Source organism: Pinus tabuliformis, chromosome 5_1 (assembly GCF_031772625.1).
Source record: "Pinus tabuliformis cultivar Carrire ecotype Pingquan chromosome 5_1, CPIR1, whole genome shotgun sequence".
NCBI classification, from domain to species: domain Eukaryota; kingdom Viridiplantae; phylum Streptophyta; class Pinopsida; order Pinales; family Pinaceae; genus Pinus; species Pinus tabuliformis.
The window spans coordinates 692,226,187-692,248,900 of NC_142305.1; the positions used below are offsets into that span (position 1 = coordinate 692,226,187).

At 39.1% G+C, this 22,714-nt stretch overlaps 1 long non-coding RNA gene and 1 pseudogene across 1 annotated transcript; both read right to left on the reverse strand.

Annotated features, from left to right (window-relative positions):
* Positions 1 to 8,951: 8,951 nt before the first annotated feature.
* On the reverse strand, positions 8,952 to 9,828 carry LOC149166835 (uncharacterized). Its single transcript, XR_016260476.1, has 3 exons — positions 9,753 to 9,828; positions 9,258 to 9,584; positions 8,952 to 9,057 (listed from the first exon to the last, which is right to left on the reverse strand). It is a non-coding gene; the product is annotated as an uncharacterized LOC149166835 (long non-coding RNA).
* A 90-nt stretch (positions 9,829 to 9,918) lies between these two features.
* LOC149166836 (putative pentatricopeptide repeat-containing protein At3g13770, mitochondrial pseudogene) overlaps positions 9,919 to 22,714 on the reverse strand; it is a 65,456-nt pseudogene continuing 52,660 nt past the window's right edge.

Sequence of the window (22,714 nt, forward strand, 5' to 3'; positions counted from 1 at the left end):
GGCTCCTGCTGTTGCTGTTGTTCTCCCAAGATGTGAGGCCTGTCTTCCTTCTTCTGTCCCTGTAGTTGTAGCTGCTGTTTAAGCAGCTCATTTTCTTCCTGTAGCTTGACCCGCTGGCTGCTCTCCACATGTTGTACCATATCCAATTCCCTTCTCACCTCTTTGAGTTGTTCCTCTAGGGGACCTATATCTGCCACACCCTTGCACTTAGCGATCTTCATCCGAGTGTGGGTCCTCACTCTCTCTTCTTCTAGTGCAAGGAAAAGTGGCACTGTGAATTTTTGGGGAATGATCTTTCCGGCCTCTAAGAAGTTATAGTAGGAGCCCAAGATGGGCTGGGGGCTAGGTTCCATAATTTTTTCCACCTTTTCTTCCTCCTGTGGTGACTTAGCTGCCTCTCCTTCCATTTCTTCGGTCTCCTTTAGCCTAGCCAGTGTTTCCTGGAGAACAATCTCAGCATCCTGTAGAGAGGCCTTTGTGTCCAACATTTTCATTCTTTCTCTCCAGGTGGATGTCTTCGGGCTTCCCTGTTCATAGGTGATGGATGCCTTTGAGGGAGACCTCTCCTTTTGTGTAGCTGGGGTGTCTAAAATCGTGATTGGCTCTTCTGACAGTGGCTGGGGTCTGCCAGTCTTTATCCGCATGCTCCTTCTTGCCTTAAAATACATTGAAGGCTCCCTCTTTCGCTTCCCTTTTTTCGTTGGAGATGTGCTCAGGGTAGCCAGCACAGTTGCTACCTCCCTGGCTAAAATCTCAGGTGATTTTTCCTTTTGTTGCCCTGTCTCAAGACTTCCTGTAGAAAGTCCTGTGCTGACTGTTTTCTGGCTTCCTATAGAAACTGTTTTCACTGTTTTGGTTTGCTTAGCTGGGGGTGCCTTCCCTTTTAATTTTGGTGTGGTTGTCTTGGTTGTGTTCTCACTTGCTTGGACTTTTTCAGTCCTCTCTGCCCTGCTCTGTAATCATTTCTCCCTTGGTGTTTGTGCCTGTGTTCCACCCACAGTTTTGGGCTCAGCAGCTTGGCCTTTCCCTCGTTTCTCTTCTTGTTCTTTCTGTGGTGGTCTGTCCCGGGTTTCCTTACCCTTGGCTTTCTCTTCTGCCTCAATGTGCTCCTTTTCCTCACTGCTAGATGAAGTGAGTTCTTCGGCCAGAATTTGAATATCATCATCCTTGGACATGTTGCGGAAAATCTCCCAGGAGAGAGGGACAGTGTAGGTATGGAGGGCATCTTCCACTAGAAGCTTGATAAGCCCATGATGGGCTAGTTTATCTAGTGTCCCTTCCTTCAATTTTGTGCCACACTCAATTAATGATTTTAGGAGGAAATAGACGATGCTTAACTTTTGTTCTGGGGGTAAATCCATCCTATGTCTGAGTTCACTTAGCAACTAGAAGTGATAACCGTAGACAATACTGAACCGCCCCTCGCAGGTAATGTATTTCATGATCTGAAGGCTGACCTCGCTCCAAAAACGGTGTAGGCTAGCTCTCCGAACCCCATTCTTATCTTCTGAAAATTGTTCCTCTGGTAGGAAGAATTATTTCTTGGCTTTTTGGCCCAATGCCCTCTCCTCTTTGCTCCAGGGTATCCCTAATGGTAGATCAGTAACTCGACTAATGAGTTGTGGGGTAAGCTTTAGGGTCAACCCTCTGAAATTCACAGTGGCCAGTGTCTTTGATTTAGGTTGCAGGGACATTAAGAATTCTTTTATTACCTCATCGTCATGACCTTGAATTCTGTCACAAAAGGTCATCCAATTGGCATGGGTGAATAGGTTCACCACCTCGGGAGTTTCACGCAATTTTCTGGAATCCGAGGGTTCCTTCCTGATAAACCCTCCTGGCATGGTGAGAGTGCCCTGTTTCAATGCTCCGAGCAGAAAGGGACTGTTGTTTTATGGTTTCTTCTTTCGATCCTCAGGACAAGATTTCTCAGGTGTTTGTATTTCAACTTTGCACCAATTCCCTGGTTCTAATGCTTTTGCTGCCCAAAACTCGACTGTCACAAGGGAATTAGGCTCCCACAGACAGAGTGCAAAGCTTAATTTTCATCCCCAGCATGCATACAACCACATAAAATTCACATTCTTCATGCACAGGTTAGCCCTCACAGTGGTTTATCGTTTCTAGAGGAGGAACTTCTTAACAGGAACTGTGGAGGAGAATTTGACGCAGAACCAACTGAAACATTCTATGTAACACACAGGCAAACTACTATTCTTGACCCACAGGTAGACTTGCCTCTAATTCTCCTACTCCAGACAGTTCAATTCACCACCTTTCAATATATACCATGCAGGGAAGAGTGATTTTCGAGCCTACCTCTTTCGGGACTCTAAATTTGTCGAAGAAAAATCCATTTGCTCTGCTCCAGAAGGTTATGCTGTATTTCCTGTAGAGCCTCTTCCTGTAGAATGCTTTGCCAGCTTCTGGAGGATGTCACAGCGCTTCTGAACGAGCCTGGGACGCAAGAGGATTTTGAAACAGGTCGAGAAGCTCGAGCTAACAGACTGTGAAGGAGGAGGACGCATACTTCGCTGAGAACAGTTGCAAGTGTAAATGACAGCGGTTAACGTGAGTTCTTCGGCCGAGCATTTTTGAATTATGGCGTAATTCATGGCGAGGGGGTGAGGTGGCCAAGCCAATCCGTTAGCCAACGTCACGGCCATCATTCCTCTGCGTGTCTTTGACCGTCGTTACCTTTCCTCTGTCATTAATCGCCACCACCACTGCCAGTCCCGCCGATTCTCCCCGACTGGACACTTCCCACATGTCAGCTGCACGTCTCTTTGGCGAATTCGAACGTAACCGAGCTCATTCGGATCCCACGAGGCTATTCGACTGATTGTGAGTGGTCAGCTGACTGGCCACCAAATTTGTTCAATCTGAACCATTCACAGACATGCAGTTTCCGGAATATAGTCTATGCAATTTGACGAATAATGTTAGACACTTACCTGTGTGGCCGTCGACGTGTTCTGCAGGCTTTGGGACTTGGAACGATAGCTTTGCTCGCTGCTGCTTCATGCACAGGTGCTGTAACTCCTTCGTTCATTGGTTGATGTTGTATGCATGGCTTTGGAACCCAATCCTCTGGTTTTAAACGCTGCATGCACAGGCTCTGTTTGATTTCAACTGTCGAGGAGGTGTTCACGTCCAAGCGGAGTTTTTTTATGTTCCCTATGTCGATTTTAGCTGCTACTGACTCCAGAGTATGTGCTCCAGACGGATCAGCTGCTACAAGATTCCTGTAGGATATCCTATAGCTACTTCTCCTCCTGGGATGCATGCTTAAACGAGCAGGGTTTTATTTGCTGATGAAGAGTCCTGATGAAGCTTTGACAGGTAGAGTGTGCGAGCCTTTGTGTGCTTGATTTGTCACTTGGGAAAAAAAAATTCCAATCTGAGAGAAATAGTATTTCTTGCATGATTGCAGGAACACATAACCAGATTGTTGCAATGGCGGTAAGAAGAGATGAAACAGGTGATGGATGGAAGAGAGGGGTGGTTGCAGGCCTAATCAATAGACTTCAAGCTTCAAATCCCTTTCCAAAATTGAATTTGGCCTGCCCAAAGGCTCTACATGATGTTTCCTGTAGAAATGCAGAACTTCCTATAGAAAGCCCCAAAACTTTTTGTAGAAAGCTCAGAACTTCCTGTAGGAGGTTGAATCTTGACCTGAATGTGTTCAAATCTTGGGAAAAGTGAGTGGATATGGAGGGAGTGTCTGTAAGGATGTCATGTAGCCTGGTACGGACCCCTGTCCTCATTTTGCATGACCTTCTTTATCTGCAATGTATTCCCTGCAACCTGCAATAATTTTCTAGAGATTAGACCTATTTCTTTTCCTTTTTCTCTTTTTTCTTCTTTTTTTTTCTTTTTTTTTTTTTTTTTTGAGAGAAACAATAGGGGCACCTCCATGAGGTTTTCACCCCCACTATCTGCCTTGGGCACCTCAGAGAGGTTTTCACCCAAGGATTTTTTTTTTATTCGATTTCTTTATTTTCTGAGAGACAGCTGGGGCGCCTCCATGAGGTTTTCACCCGCACTATCTGTCCTGGGCGCCTCAGAGAGGTTTTCGCCTGGGGATCCTTTTTATTCCACTTTTTTTTTTTTTTTTTGATGATCAAGGTGTGGGCGGAATAGAGGCAGAACCCTGCTCCACTACCAGCACTGATTTTTCCAAAGTTTCAATGAACTCCTGCCTCAAAAGGGGTTTCCTGTAGATTTTCAATCGATGCCCATTGACAAGCATGGGGATGGCTTCTTCATCAATGGTCCTGATAAGGACTGAACCATTGTCATTGCATTTCTCCACTGTATATGGTCCTAACCATCTTGTCCTCAACTTTCCTTTGAAATCCTTATATCTTGAGTCATACAGCAGCGCCCAATCTCCCGGCTGGAATTGCTTTTCATTAAGGTGTCGGTCATGCCATATCTCCCTCTGGAGTTGAACTACTTCTAAGTGGAGGAGGGCCTACATTCGTTGTTCATCTAATTCATTCAGCTGCAGTAATCTTTCACGTTGACCATGGCTGAGATCTAAGTCCAGCTGAGCTGCCATCCTCAATGTATTGTACTCGAACTCTATGGACAGCAAAGCTTTCTTCTCGTAGACCAGCTCATAAGATCTTAAACCTGTTGTAGTCTTCCAAGTGGTGTTGTAGGCCCAGGTGGCCTCAACTAGGAAATCTGCCCAATCCTTTCTGCTGCTGCTCACCACCTTATTCAAAATCCCTTCCAATGCTCTATTGGTGACTTCCACCTGCCCATTTTCTTGTGGATGATATGGGGTGGAATTCATGTGCTTGATCTTGTGATGAGCGAGCAAGTCTTCAATCAGGTTGGAGGTGAACTGGCTTCCTTGATCGGTGACTAACTCTCTTGGGTAGCCAAACTTGTAGAAGATGTTTTCCCTTAAAAACTCAGCCACCTTTTCTTTTGTTGCTGCTTTGATTGCCTTTGTTTCTACCCACTTTGTCAGATAGTCGGTGCACATAATGATATAAGACCCTTGCTTTGAAGGAGGGTTGATAGCACCCACAAAACCATGCCCCACTTCTCAAATGGCTCGAAGGTCACTTGAGGTTGGAGAGGCATTTCATCCCTTGGAGTCGGTTTCCCCATCCTCTGACATCAGTCACACTGGCTGATGTATCTTTTGACATCTTGGTGAAGAGTAGGCCAATAGTAGCCTGCCTGTAGAATTTTGAAGGCAGTCCTTTTTGCTGCAAAGTGGCCTCCACAAGGTCCGTCATGACAGGTTAGGAGGATGTCAAAGACTTCCTCCTCCCTAACACAATGCCTCAAGATCTGATCTGGGCCAAGTTTAAACAGGTTGCCCCCGATCCAAGTGAATGGGGCACTCTTCCTCACAATTCTGCTCTTCTCCTTTGAGGATAGATGCAGAGGGAACTGTGTTGAGACCAAGTAATTTGCTATATCAGCAAACCATGGAGAGAGTACTCAGATAGCAAACAGGAGTTCATTTGGCATCTGGTCATCCATTGTCACTTCTTCACCTGCAGACAAATCCAATCTAGACAAGAAGTCAGCAACAACATTTCCCTTCCCTGGCTTGTCGATAATAGTCAAATAAAATTGCTGCAACAAAAGTAACCATCTAATGATACGAGCATTTACATCAGGCTTATTCATTAAGTATCTAATCGCAGCATGATCAGTGTGTACGAATGTTTGATAACCAGTGATGTAGTGTCTGAACTTGTTTAGGGAATGGACTACAGCTAGGAACTCTTTCTCGGTTACAGTATAGTTCATTTCTGCCTTGGACAGGTTTTTGTTGATGAAGTATATGGCATATGTTAGTTTCTCCTCAACTTTTCCTAAGGCTGCCCCTATGGCTTTGTTCGATGCATCAGTGTGGATGTGGAAAGGTAGGGCCCAGTTTGCACCTCTTAAGATCGGGGTGGACACCAGTTTATCTTTCAACTCATCCAGAGCCCCTTGACAGTCGTCAGTCCATTTAAACTCAACATCTTTCCCTAAGAGGCCAAACAATGGCGAGGCTAGCTTACTGAAATATTTAATGAATCTTCTATAATATCCTGCTAAGCCTAGGAAACTCTGAAGATCTCTCACCTTTTGAGGAGGTGGGACCTTCTGGATGATATCAATCTTGTTAGGATCCACCTGTAATCCTTGCTGAGAAATGGTATGACCTAGCACGGTCCTTTCAGTCATCAGGAATTCACATTTTTCGAGACTGAGGTACAGGTTCATCTCAATGCACTTGGTTAGAACTTTTCCCAGATTAGTCAATGCTTCTTGGAAGTTGGACCCATAAGGAGTAAAGTCATCCATATAGATTTCTACCGAATCATGGACCAACTCAGAAAATATGCTCAATACTGCTCTCTGGAAAGTGGCAGGAGCATTGCATAGCCCAAAGGGAAGGACTCGGTAGGCAAAGGTACCCCATGGACAAGTGAAGGTGGTTTTATCTTGGTCCTTCGGGCTTATTTGGATCTGGTTATACCCGCTGAACCCATCTAGGAAAGAGAAGAACTTCTTCCCTGCCAGTCCATCCAACACTTGATCTATGAAAGGCAAAGGGAAATGGTCTTTCTTGGTGGCTTTGTTAAGTTCTCGGTAATCTACATAGATTCTCCACTTCCCGTTCTTCTTGGGCACAAGCACTAGAGGTGAGACCCACTCACTATCGGAGATGGGGTAGATGAATCCTGCATCCAACAATTTTTGCAATTCTTCTTTGACAATGTCTTTAAGGGCTGGATTCATTCTCCTCTGAGGCTGCCTGACTGGTTTACAATCTTCTTTAATGTAAATGTGATGGGTACAGACTAAAGGGTGGACTCCTTTCATCTCCTTATAGCTCCAAGCGAAAGCATCCAGATGATTGTTCAGTAAGCTACACAGCTCCTTCTCCTGGGAGGGAGATAGGGAGGAGCTGATCTTTAAAGTTCTTTCAGGGCCAAACTCCACATTCTTAACTCTGGGAGAGGTCGGATCAGTCACACAGAGGTCCACTAAAGTGCTGGCTTGGGTACCCTCCACCAACTCTTCTAAGGACTGTGCACTGGGAGGTGGATTTCGAATCAAATTCTCAATCAACTCATCCTCGGTTTGAGGACCTCCCCTGGTGGTTTCTACTGTGCACAATGGTGCAGAGTAGACCTCATCCTCATCTCCCTCTTCCAACCAGAGTGGTAGGTCATGTTCTAGCAGAGGTTGGGCAGGAGGGTATTGGACTAGCTACTTGGACATAGGCCCATTCTTGATGGTCATGCTTCCAGCTCGACAACTGATGTAAGCATCCGCAGTGGCTAACCAAGGCCTTCCCAAAATGAGGGGGTATCCAGTGAGCTTTGCCTTTGGCTGAAGGACCAAGAAGTCCGCAGGGTACTCCCAAGAGTCAATAGAGACCAAGACATCTTCCACAATCCCTTCGGGAGTCACGGTGGAGCGATCTGCTAATTGCAGGACTATTGAGGTCTTCCTTAAGGAACTCTGAAGGTTGAGTTTAAGCATGGTGTCCCTGGTCATCACATTAATGGCAGCCCCTAGATCAATCAAGGTATGGGGGATTATGGTGCCATTGATGTGGACATCAACTACAGGACTCCCAGGGTCCAAATACTTTGGACAGATGACTTTCCCCAACATTAGATCGGACAGTTGTCCTATGACATTGATAGTCGAGGCATCTCTCTTTCGCCTGCCTGGGTGCCTGAAACACTTCTCCTTAATCAATTTGTTGTATATTGGTACATCTTTTATGGCCTGGAGAAGTGGTATTTTCACACAAAAATGTTTAAGTTCTCCCAGAAGTTCAGTCTCTTCTGGGTTCAGTTGCGTGGTTACTGTTAGTCTCTCAGGAAAGGGTGGAATGGCTTTGGGTTCACTTTTCTATTTCTCTTCCTCATCCTCTGGGGAAGGAGGTTGACGATCTAGAAGGGTCTTCCCAGATCGCAGGTTGATCTCCTGGATCTCCACAGCATAGGTAGGGCATGTTGTCTCCCCAGTGTATACCTGCTAGGCCTGTCGGTTGTTGGGGTTCGGGTTCGGTTGAGCAGGCATCTGGGGTTGTCTTGGAGGAACAGGAGGTAATGGTTGTGGCTGAGCCGGTGGTGGAGGCAGAATGGCGGGAGGAGAGTTGTATTGGGGCCTCCACCCTGGTTGAGGTGCATTCCACTGAGGTTGTGGCTGGACATGTGAGTGAAACGAATGAGCAGTGGGTTGAGTATGGTATTGAGATGGATAAGACCATGGAGGAGGTGCAGACTAGGAAGGATGAGCAAGGGGCCCCCAAGAAGGTATGTGAGCAGATTGGTTGGGGCTATAATAAGCTTGGGATGTCCCTTGCATCCCCTGCTGGTAAGGTCTGGGCCCATGTGGCCTCCTTTGGTTGAGGAAGTAGAGAGGTTCAGTGGTTGCCTCAGTCCCTTGGTACATGGCTTTAAATCTGGGCAAGATTGGGCATTGGTTTGTGGGGTGGTTTTCACAAAATATTTTGCTTATACTACCCTTAACTCTGTTTTTTTTATCTCTGAAGGCGTTTATCTATCATCTATATTGAATAAGGTACCACAGGGAGGTTGGTGTCCCTTCCTAATTGCAGCAATTTTTCTGACCATAATGTTCTCTTGGAACTATGGAAGGCAGAAATGTATAAATATTTAGCACGGAGAAAACTCAGCATAGAAGGTTTGAATGGATTGCTTGCGAGGGTGAATTCACTTGTACCAGGAATTTGTTTCTTCTGCAGTGACCTTATTTCCGGCTTACCACCGATTATTGAGAATTATGTAAAGAATGTGGGCTCTCTGCATGAAGTTCTTGTCATTGTCACCATAAGAAGGGTTCCGGTCAAGACAGTGCTTTTGTCAGAGAGATTTATGGTTGGAAAACTATAGCCGAAGGGTGTATATAAATACATAGCCCAATATGAGTACCAGTCTATGTTCCCACCAACACGCAATGCTGCATCTCCATCACTCTAGACTAGAAACTTGACGATATTCCCACCAACACGCAATGCTGCATCTCCATCACTCTAGAATAGAAACTTGACATCTGGAATTGCAGAAAAATGATATCAATTGGAAGGCCTAGCTGCAAAGCATTTCTGGGGTGTGTAAAGCAATTTCAACAAAAAACGTCTAGCAGTGGGAAACATTCTAGGGTACTTGATGTTTTACTAGCTTAAAATTATAATTAAATTAAATCAAAACTTTATTCTGAAATAATATAAAATTAGTATAAACCTGACTTACAATGATGGGGGCTTACATAAACAATGTCGTGCCGTTCCAAAGTTGGGATTCCTCAATGTTTGACATTAATCAACATGCCATTTGTTCCCTTCCATTCAAAAGTTCAAGTTGGTTTCCTGATCAAGAAAGATCGATTGCATCCCTCCTTCTGAGCAACTCAATAATGATAAATGACCGAATTAGCACTTCAACATATAAAAAGCAGAATTGTGAAAAAACATATGTTTTGTAATGTTGCTTCTCGCCCATGCTTTTGTTCTCTTTAGAAAGTGATGTTCCTAACATTTCTCCAAAGGGAAATTTTGACAATTTGCCAAACTGGTGCAGCTATAAAGACAGCCAAAAATGTTAAAAATGAGTACTATAAAAGAAAGTGTCTTATGTGTCATGCAACAAGATCAGAACCGTCTTGTCAATAATCAAGCTTAACATACTAAACTTTTAACGCATCCATTCATGCTATCAAAGCAATACAGAATCTTGTATGAAACTTACCAGAGGTGAGCCTGCTCCACATGAAGAAGCTACGAGACAACTGACATATTCTCAGCATGTTTCTCCTTATTTCCGCATGTCACAAGAGGTAACTTCTAGACCAATAGAGGATAGTATAGAGAAGCATTCAAGCCACTCCCAAATAGTGCTCAAACTTCATCTTGTATTACCAATAATCCTGACAAGAGCACGTTCCATTCCTAGAATGGTGAAAACGTATAACGTCCCTTACTACAATTTCATGTCCAACAATCTTAGAAATAAACTTGACAGCATTGTGATAGTCACCACATACATGAAGGTTCTTTATTATTCGAATAGGGGCCCCAGGAGGTGTGCTCATAAGCCCAAATGCAATGGCGAGCTTCTCACTCTGATGGTAGAGGACATGTTCCTTATGTTCATCCTCCATATCATGGAGGACAAAGTTTGTGTTCGGTACATAACCTGCCTCCTTGATTTTCCCGGCCAATGTATTCAACATTGTATGAACTTCTTCTATTTGTGGGTGTGATCTATCTTCTGACATGAATGCATGTACTCTATTCTTGACCTCAATCCAGCTGAACCCTAGCTTCTTTTTTGCGTCTTTGTCCTTCATCATTTTTCTAACCTTGGCTGCGTCATCCCACCTACCAGCTGCAAAATAGATATTTGAAAGCAGCACATATGCAAAAGTATTTTGTGGCTCCAAATCGAAAAGCAATTGTGTGACACACTTTCCTATATCTATATTGCCGTGAACTCTGCAAGCACTGAGCAGTGCCACCCAAATACTGACATCAGGTTCAAATGGCATCTTATTGATGAAATCTTCTGCCTCGTATAGATGACCAACACGACCAAGAAGGTCAATCATGCAGGCATGATGATCCATTCTTGGTGTGATGTTATGTTCATGCCTCATGGAATGAAAGTAGTAATGTCCTCGATCTACTAGACCTGTATGGCTGCAAGCAGAGAGAACACCAAGGAAGGTTATGGCATCTTGCCTAATGCTTGTCAGTAGCATTTGCTCAAAAAGTCTCAAGGTTTCCACCCCATCCCCATGCTGAGCATGACCAACAATCATTGCATTCCATGAGACAACATCACACTCAATCATCTTCTCGAAAACTTTCCGTGCATCTTTTATGCCTCCACATTTGGCATACATAGTAACCAGGGCGTTGACCACAGACATGGGTGACTCAAACCCCATACAGAAAATGTGGGCATGGATGTGTCTTCCATGCTCAAGAACTGCTAGGTTGGCACACGCACTAACAATGCTAGCAAAAGTTGCCTCATCTGGCTTCAAACCAGTGTGTTGCATTTGACAAAAGAGTTTTAGAGCCTCTTCACTATACCCATGCTGCACATACCCTTCAATCATTGCATTGCAGGAGATCACATCTTGTTCAGGCATTTTGTCTAACACTTGGCGGGCATATTGTAGGCTGCCAGATTTAGCATACATGTCTACAAGAGCACTTGCAACGAACATATTTGAGTCAAAACCAGTCTGGATAATGTGGCCGTGAAGTTGTTTACCTTCTTCTAAAGCAGGTAAGTTGGAACTTACACTGAGAATGCTTGCATAAGTGAATTGATTCAGTTTCACACCTGTCTGTTTCATTTGGAAACTAAGCTTGAAGGCCTCCTGATAATGGCCATTATGTGCATATCCTGCAATAATTGCATTCCATGAGATTAAGTCTCGTTCCTGCATTTTATCAAGCACACATAGTTCATTTTCTATGGTTTGAGTTTTGGCATACATTGTAACAATACCATTGCACACGGAAACTTGGGACTGGAATCCACTTCTGATAATGTACGCATGGACCTGTATGCCAAACTACAAATCAATGTGAATAACACACGCATTGACGACACTGACAAATGTCAACTCATTTGGCTTCATATCGGTCTGGTGAATTTGATTAAAAAACCTTGTGGCCTCGTCCACTTGCCCATTTTGGGCATATCCTGCAACCATGGCAGTCCAAGAAACAATATTTCGAACTGGCATTAAATAAAACATTTGGCGTGCACCAGCTACTCTCCCACATTTGACATACATATCAACAAGAGCAATCCCAACAAATACATTTGACTCAAATCCAAGCTTAACAACCGGTCCATGAATTTTCCTCCCATATCCTAAATCCACCATGCATGCACTTACAACACTGGCTAAGGTGAACTCATTAGGTTTCATGGCCATCCATTGCATCTGGCCATATAAATCCATGGCTTCAACCTGATCACCACATCGGGCATATGCCACAATCATTGCGTTCCAAGAAACTATGCTACGTTCATGCATTTTTTCAAACAGAGACTGTGCATTTTCCACATACCCACATTTTGCATAACCTGTAAGAACCGTAGTCCATGAACAGGCATCTCGTTCAGGCATTGTGGCAAACACTTGGCATGCATCTTTAATTCTCCCACACTTCACATACATGTCAATAATACAATTCCACAAATAGATGCTTGGCTCAAAGCCGGTTTTAACTATATGGCCATGAACCCTCTTTCCCTATGCTAGGGCTCTGCAATTTCCGCACTCCAGCAAGTGACGAACATAAATATTAGGATCCAGCTGAACAAACCTGCAATATGTAGAATTCAGAACACCTATATCATGGCTACTTCCCTGTTCTTCTTTGGGATAATCTTTGAGAGCATAACCAAACTCTCTCCGCTTATTCACCCAGTACCTACACTCTAGATGAAACACCAATGTATTCAAATTGCTTCTCTGAGTATGATGATGGTTTCTGAGCTGTTTTAAACAGGTGAAATCCATAGCACTCAGTGCCATTCATCTTATCAGAATTTCACCTATTTAAAACAGCTCGGACACCATCATCATACTCAGAGAAGCATTTTGAATACATTGGTGTTTCATCTAGAGTGTAGGTACTCGGTACAAGTAAAGTTAGCTTCATGTTCTCACCCATAATGATTGCCTGGTTTGTGACCAACATCATGATAGGACAGTATAATATTGTGAAATATTATCCTGGAGCATTCAAAGCATTCAACCCATATTATATATACTATTACTTTCATGAATATCACTAATAAGGATGGGTGATGCTTGGAGGTGTAGTCTTATGTATAACAGGTATTGATTATTCGCATGATGATATGTGTCTCATTTTATCATATAGTATACTTGGAACTGTTTTCTAACTCAATTGATAAATCCATACCAATGATTTTCTCAAACAAAATTCATAACTTCATCCCAATTATTTATGTTAAAGCTATACAAATAGAAACACTAACATCAGTGCTTTGTTCTGATTGGATCCAGGTGCCAAGGCCATGTTTGCAGACTTGGGCCATTTCAACAGGAAATCAATCCAGGTCCAAGCTATATGTCAAGGACGGAATTATTAGTATTTCATCATACATGCGTGCTTCATCCTCAAGTTTTAGTACCATAATGAGAAATTTGGGTTGTTTGTTGTAGCTTGCTTTCTGTGTGTTGGTTTACCCATCTCTGCTTATCACATATACGAGACAAGCAGCTTATTTGATAAAAAACCCAGGGGACATAGGCTCTACATTTTACAAAGCAATACCACAGCCTGTGTATTGGTCAATGTTCATTGTTGCCACTTTAGCAGCCATTGTAGCCAATCAAGCATTGATTACAGCAACATTCCCAATCATAAAACAATCCATGGCTCTTAGCTGCTTCCCTCGAGCTTATTTTCCACCACAAGGATGAAAAATGTTGCCTTATTTCATATCATAATGTACTGATATTCAATATATAATGAAAATTCTAAGCATTTACCATGTTTTAAATATGCATTCATTTTTAAATTTATGGTAGATTATCTACGTATGAATCATGATTTGAAATCTTGGCATTATAGAAGAAGAATACCAAAGTTCTGTGATTTTAAAGTTATCATTAGATAGGTAAAAGATGGACAAGATGTCACAATGTGTTTTTAAATTATGTTTTGGAAGAGGTAAAAGTTTTGATATCATTTTCAATTTACTTCAGTTTTGATAGTGGATATGTGAGCTGGGCTATATGGAGATAATTAGAGCTATTTAATCGTGCTCATTGTTTGGTGATTTTTAGATTCAAAGTTTGTCTACCAAATGTTTTACAACAAATTGACAACATTGGCTAGCTTGTTGCTTGAATCTACATCAGCGCTTGAAACGTCACCACTTATGGATTACCAACGGAGAATAATAGCATATATATGGTTAGATATTTTATTTTTCTTACTTCTATTGTTACTGGTCTTAATGGTGTTGTTTTGGTTGTGGCGAATTTTAAGAAGAATTGATCACGCTCCTTTCGAAGTGCCAGCCCTTGATGCTCAGTTGTGATGTAAAATATAGGAAGATAGAAACCTTTGCATTGTTGTATTGATAATATGTTGTTTTTATTGACTTTTGGGGCTTGGAAAAACTTGTTTCCTTCACTGGTGAGAATATTAGAAGGATAATCTATGACAAATAGTGCACGAGACATCGTTTACACAAAATATTTTGCTTATACTACCCTTCACTCTGTTTTTTGCTATCTCTGAAGGCGTTTATCTATCATTTGTATTGAATAAGGTACCACAGGGAGGTTGGTGTCCCTTCCTAATTGCAACAATTTTTCTGACCATAATGTTCTCTTGGAACTATGGAAGGCAGAAAAGTATAAATATTTAGCACGGAGAAAACTCAGCATAGAAGGTTTGAATGGATTGCTTGCCAGGGTGAATTCACGTGTACCAGGAATTTGTTTCTTCTACAGTGACCTTATTTCCAGCTTACCACTGATTATTGAGAATTATGTAAAGAATGTGGGGTCTCTGCATGAAGTTCTTGTCATTGTCACCATAAGAAGGGTTCCAGTCAAGACAGTGCTTTTGTCAGAGAGATTTATGGTTGGAAAACTAGAGCCAAAGGGTGTATATAAATGCATAGCCCAATATGAGTACAGTCTATGTGTTACAGGCCCAAGCCACCAAACAACACTTTTCCCATGTTGGGTCCCTTCAAATTCTGAATCTAAGAAGCCCCATAGGAGCAACAAAATGAAAATGATACCTAGAAAATCACTCTTCTTGCCTAAGCCACCAATCCTAGCAAGGTTTAAGGAGGACCAACGATAATTATAAGGATCCCATGCTTACACTATACTATCTATTGCTTTATGATCCAATATGTTTCTCATCTTATCTTTCCATTTTGTTTTGAAAGTGGAGTCTTTACAGCCTGCAATATAGTATGCTCTAAGCCCCTATAGCAATATTCAAAATGTGGCTACAGTTGCTTTACAGTGTTTGTAGATGAGGGTATGCTCCCTTTGTCTACTATGGCGGAGAGATGGGCTCTTGCTATGAGTACCTCATAAAACTCACCCTCATATGTTAGTTGCAGTGTCTTATTTGGGGACAAGAACATAGGTCCTTGAGCTGCAGCCATGGTTTTAATACCAATCCACTTTTGACTTCTTCCTTGCTTGGTAGCAATTTACAGAAAACTCTGTACCCCAACAACCAATATGTTCAAAACTTGTTTGTATCAGACACTAATATATCCAGGGTTTTCAAATGGGCATCTCTGAAATTTTGGAAAAGAAATTGAAGCGTTTGGCAAGTTTTGGCCTACTACTCATAAACATCAATCCAAAAAAGGGGTATGTGTTGTAGTATTTGTAAATGAGTAAACATTTAAATTTAGTTTTATATGAAAAAAAGATTTAGTATGCATAATGAAACATTAAATTAAAATAATAATAATAAAACAGTTTAATTGACATCTCATATGAAGTTAGTAGTGAAAAATGTCATTTTAATAGAGTTCTGGCAAGTTAAGGAATTTGTGCATCCCTATATTTACGAAAATTTCACCGAGAGTTGAATTGGGATATTAAAAACACATTCGAGGTTTTATCCAAAAGAAACTTCATGACATCTCATATGAAGTTAGTAGTGAAAAATGTCATTTTAATAGTGTTTTGGCCAATAAACGAATTTGTGCATCCCTATATTTACGAAAATTTCACCGAGAGTTTGATTTTAGCAAGGAGTTTGATGGCTTTCACTTGTATTTTTTGAAACACCTAGTTGACAGAACCATGTATTAGGAAAAGGACATTTAATTTTTACTCTCACGATGGTTTGTGACAGCTAGCAACCTTGTGTGCCCTCTTTAAAAGTGACAATTCATTCTTAAACATGTAACATATGGAAAAACAAAATCTCCAAATACAAACAAAAACAAAAAAAAAAACAAAAAAACAAAAAAACAAAAAAACAAAAAATGTACAAAAATATGTTCACATAAACAACAACTGCTACATGAATAATGGATAACCTCTATATGACATTAACTATAACTCATTATCATCCACCCTTGCTTTCAAAAATGTCCATTCACATGTTGCTATTCTTCCACACACTACTATTATTTATCCATATTCAAAACACACATAACTAATAGTTTCAAGTGTAACTCAATATCATCCACCCTTGTGTTCAACAATGTCCATTCACATGTCACTATTCTTCTACACACTATTATTTATAAAATATCTATATTCAGCATACACATAACTAACAATTTCAATTGCAACTCTTTATCATCCACCCTTGCTTTCAACAATGCCCAATCACATGTCCCTATTCTTCCACACTCTATGCCTTACGGCATTTCCTTTGCAACATCAGGTGCAAATGCTAGTTTAAGTTTATTAAAAGTAATGGATCATTTTACTAAATAAATTTTTTTATATATAAATGAATGTTATAAATAATAATGAAAAGCTTATTAGAATTGGAATAATATCAACATGGAGGACCTTATTAGAATTGGAATAATATCAACATGGAGGACCTTATTAGAATCAGAATAATCTCATATCCCTAGGAAATTGGTCGGTGGGGAGCCACCTAGCACGAATATAATTTTTTTAATTTATTAAAAGTCAATGCAACCTAACAAACTTTGTAATACACTACAGTCGTTGATAAACATTAATAAGCATATGCTAAGCATATTCTCTTGAGAATCAATCTAGGCCCTCAATTAAAAAAATCAAGAAACCTCCCTCCATCTAAAGTTCATATATATACACCTATCAACAAAATATTTATTAAACCAAAATAAACTACCCTAATTATTCAATATAGAAGAAACAATATTTATTTAAACCAAAATAAACTACCCTAATTCTTTCAATATAAAATAAACAATATTTATTTAAACCAAAATAAACTACCCTAATTCTTTCAATATAAAATAAACAATATTTATTGGACCAAAATAAATTACCCCAATTCATATAATACTTCTATAAACCAAATTCATAAACAAATAAACTATATTATGTTTGGTCATTTTGACTTTTATTTGAAATTTAAAACCTTTACTCAATGGCTTTGTTTACCAACGCCACAAATTTTCTAGATTTCTTGCCAAATTAGGTTAAAAAAATTCAAAAAATCAGAATGTTGAAGTGTTTGAATTTTTTTTGGATGGTGGAAATAGATTCAACACTATCAAGAACCCCCCTTAGGCACCCAAAATCTTGAATTTGATAATTGTAACCCAGAATTTTAAAAGTTCCTACTAAATTTTATCATAATCTTACCAAACGTTCCATTATTTTCCAATCTACTTTGTAAATTTTTTAAACTACCTTTATTTATTTAATTACTCATCTTTTCACTTTTTCCGTATCCCGAAATTTGAAAGGTAAACATTATAGGCTTAAGATAAACATTATAGACTTCTTATTTAAGCAATGCTATAGTCCTTTTGGCTTTTATATGATATTTAAAACCTTTAATGGCTTAACTATTCAAACTTTTTTAATATCCTGAGAGTTGGAAAGTAAACCTTATATGTTTTTTCTTTTTCTAAATAATATATCAAACACTGTTATAAGAATGCGTATACTCTTAAGTTCCAACAATTCGAGAATTGATTATTTTTACTTCAATTTTCCGCGGTATGTTTTGCATTTCCTTTCAATTATGTTCATGGTATTTTATTTTGGAATTGGTAGATGTTTGATATGTTTATCTTTTAAATATATTTTAATGGATTTTAGTTAAGTAAAAAGATGTTTTGTGGAAGATATTTTTTTGTTTTTTTTGTGATCAGATTTTTTGAAATAAGTTTTTTTTATTTATTTTTGTGATGTATTTATTTTTGGTATATTTGGTTTATGGATTATTGAATATATTTTTAGTATTATAATAATTAGATATTGATAATATAGTGATAAATGCCAAATTTGATATTGGACTAGATTTCAACAAATTACCAATTTATTATTTTAAAAATAAAATATTTAATAAATAAAATTAGATTATATATAAATATTAATTTAATTTAATATATATATATATATAGATATAATTTTAAAGGAATTCAAAAAATTAAACATGTGATTTTTTCAATTACGGGAAATATTTCACGCTTAATTCATTATTTTTTTTGTAAGTTGAAATAAAAGTTTTTTATTAATAGCAATAAGGATTAAATTGAGTACATATAGTTAACATCATGCCAAAAGAACTAACATATAGATCATGCCTCCAACCAAGTAGGACACACTAAACACCATTTCTATCTATAAACATATAGGAACACTGAGGTGCTACAGAAACTAGGGACAAAATATAAGACCAAGAAGCTAGCACCTTAATATATCCATGGTCCACTGCCAATTTTGGTTGACAAGGATCATTTCACTACACTAAAGCCATAGTCCCAGTGAAAATTTTAAGAACCCCCCCTAAATTTACATGTATAATAAATGGGCGAATCTCCATGGTATATAGGAAAAATGGAAGGCGATTTTATCAATAATATGATATGTATATATAATTTTTTGGTGAATCTCTCACCAGGCATGGTGAAAGTTTTACTCAATTATAAAATCTTGTGTTTATTGAATACACAAATGAAATCATTGCATTTCTTTAAAATATCTTTTGAAATCAAAATTACCGAAATTACATATCGATAACCTAGTGGGTGTAGGATAAAATTCACCCGCGCCATTCACAGAAAGCATGAGAAAACACCTAATACTATATATAAAACCAAGAAAAATTCAAATTCATCACTTCTAGGGACCTCTCATCACTTCTAGGGACCTCGTAACCACCCTGCCAATACACAAGTATGTTCCCGTTTGCAATTAGAAAAATTACCCAAATTACAATCTGTTTACTCCAATATATGTTGGAAAGTTATAGAAGAATGACTAGTGCAATCAATCCATTCCTTTTAGCCCTGAATTTGTTTCAGTTTAAAACAGAAGTATACAAATATACTTGTCCAATGTCTATGCTTTAACCATTCACCTTAAGATGTTTTTACAATATAATTTCCTAAGTCTATTTAATATCTTCATTATCATAAAAACCAACCTATATCCATCTTAACTCCACATCTACCACTCTTAGGGGGATGAAATCTATTTATCCCTCTGAGCACTTGTTAGACCCAGAATTAAGATGGATCTAAGATAGAATTTCCCCTTTAAATAGTCTATGCTCACATGAATACCATGGGTTATCATAAACCTAGAGCTTAAAAATTAATATTAGTAATTTATAAAAATTAATAGTTGATTTTTATTTTATTTTTTATTTTAACCAAGCTAAAATGTTAAACATACATTAAATTACAACATCCATTTTTACTATTGATCGGATCAAATATTTTTTCACTTTGCATATCACGATATTTAATACCTCTGGAGGGTTAGTAGATCCAGAGTAAAGATGGATCTATGCTGGTTTAATTCCCCCATTTAAATAGGCTGCATTCCAAGTGAATACCATGGGTCAATACCATGTGCCATTTTGGTGAATACCATGGGTCAATACCATGTGCCATTTTGGTGAATACCATAGGTCAATACCATGTGCCATTTTTATTTTTATTAATACTAATATTAGGGTTAATAACGTTGTTTTGCATGGTATTAATAACAATCTAGTCCAAGGTATTTGTCCCATAGTATAAATATAAGGTGACTTATGGAGTAAATATAAAAAAATGTTTTATTTGTTTACCATATGTCTCGTTTATTTATATTTTTATTAATTTACCATACCATTCATAAATACAAGGTGACTTATGGAGTAAATATAAAAAAATGTTTTATTTGTTTACCATACCTCTCACTTATTTATATTTTTATTAGTTTACCATATCTCTTTTACAAATATGGTATTTGGCCCATAGGATTCACTTAAATAAAACCTCTTTCTTGAGCCTTCATAAATAGAATGAGGGTTATGGACTAAATATAAAAAGAGGTTTTATTTATTTACCATGCGTCTAGTTTATTTATATTTTTATTTATTTACCATACCTTTTGAGTAAGTATAAAAAGATGTTTTATTTATTTACCATACCTCCACTTTACTTATATTTTTATTTGTTTGCACCCTTGCATTTATATAAGGTGACTTATGGAGTAAATATAAAAAATGCTTTATTTATTTACCATACCTCTCATTTATTTATATTTTTATTAATTTACCATACCTCTTTTATAAATATGGTATTTGGGCCTTTGGCCCATAGGATTCACTTAAATAAAACCTATTCTTGAAAATGGGCGAATGGATTCACTTAAATAAAACCTATTCTTGAAAATGGGCGAATGGAAGGTTGTAACTCCTAATTTCAAGGGCTAAATTTACCTTTTTTACCCTCTCCCTTAAAATAAGGTGGGATGTTTGAGGTGATTTGTAATAATGTACTATGATACAAAATATTCGCCCACTAAAAATTTAAAACCCCTTAATTTCGCCAAAGGGCGAACATTCGCCCCTAAAATCACCCCTACATAGTCCATATGCAAACAAGTAATAAACACTATTAGATTCATAACAAAATGTATCATTTTGGAAACCTACAGAGAAGGTGAGAAAGCAATCTACACCATCCATATGTGAAAGTGCGACCAAAGTTCATGTAGTTTCAAAAAGACCATAATATTGACCATCGTATTTCTTGTCGATGGTGCTGTGATCGCCTTCCAAAGTTCCACAGAGCGAGGTGAGCAAAGAAAGACCAAAACTGAACCATCCAGAGTTCCACAAAGTGAGACCGACAGAGAAAGACAAAAATTGATCCATCCATTCACCCCTCAGCCTCAGATAATAATTGGAGAGAGAGGCGAGGAGTTAGCAAAAGGAGTGACGATAACATGAGAGACTATAACATGAGGTGCATTGATAACTGCAGGAGCATCATTGAGCTCCTCTATCTTAGAGTTTGACTCAAAGACCACGTATTTCTCAATCCTGCTCAACCGTGACATAATATCGTCCAAGCTGAAACATACATTGCAGAGAAGTCTTTTCATATCCTATTTCCATGCAAAAAGTTTGTAATTATCCACTAGTTTATCTCTGAGAATAATCCACAAGAGGGTATCCATTTGTAAATGCATTGCCATCGAATATAGAAAGTGAAGTCTTCTTTTTAGAATTTCCCTGGGTCGGGGATCCACTTGATTCCATTTTCTCCCACCTCAGAATTAGACAACTACAAGTGTTTTCTAAACTCCTTTGATTCAAGGTGGAGGATTTCTCTTTTGACTTTGATAATAACATAATCAAAATACTTTGCCATTGACTCCCACCCAAACAATCAATGTCGGTTAGAAGTAGAAATGCTCGCACCCCCTCTATGACTTTCCATTCTCTATTGAGGAGGCATGATTATAGAGGGGAGCATGAAGTTCTAACAAAGCTGAACCACACTATAACCAACAAGACACAAACAATAACACACCCCCGACTCAACGAATTGCAGCATAAACAAAAGAATATCGTCTCCAAAACCATACAATTGGACTCCAATACCAATATGTTGTGGACTCCCCTGACATAACTCAATTAGACTGCCCTCAACAAAGACTAAGTCTAGTACCACTTTAAGGTATAAATCTCACTTCAAAATTAAACAAGCCAAAACCACAACACCTCAATTCTTTTGAGGGATATAAAAGGGTTGACTCCTGAGACTTGATATGCCATGATTTCCCAACACAGTAGGAAACATGAATCTATAAATACAAGAAATAAAGGATACCTGACCCCTATAATTCCTTACCAAACTGAATGATAAGTTACATCCATTAAAACCATAAAAAGAAACTACCTAGATACCAAACTCCATACACCAAGACGGGAAAATTAAAGGAAATACCTACAGAATCAGTTCCTTGGAGCGTCGAGGTGGCTAAAAAAAACCACCAATTTGAAGGTCAACCCATATGCTATGTTATGCAAAAACAAAATGAAAAACATTGACCCACTCTAGTGCTCCTAGAATTGAAGGAAAAGGGTTGAATATATGTTGTTACCAGTCGCATTGGAACTAACTGAAAATTGATTAAGGGAAAGAAACAAATGTCCCCGTTAACCTGAGAAAACCTCAATTGAGAACCATGAGCAGGCACGTGAAGAGACAACCTCCCCACCACCCTAGGTAACATCACCGTGTATCCACCTTGCTATAAATCCCATGTTTATATAATGAGAGGATGTCAATTGATGGCCCAGGGAAAATGAACTTTTACTAGAGCACGCAAAGTCCAGGAAAGGACATGTGTGAAACCCAACACATGTTTTAATACAAGCATTCCTTCCCTCTCTCATGCGATCATCAATGATCTCATTGAACCCTTTGTCAAGCTCGACAAAGGCATGAGCCAATCCTTCCATAGATACCTGGTTCACTTGAATTGAAAATTTAAAAACGACAGTGTGGGAGTTAACAACGTACCTCCTCCCGATTGTAACTACCTCTGAGCATTTAAAGTGAAGAGAAAGAGGTTGGAGGTCCCAGCCATAGGGTCGGTTGCCATGACACGCACGGACAAGGGGTGGGCACATGTTAGGCCCAACACACAATTTGATGGTCAACCTCCAGACCCACTCCCTCATCATGGAAAT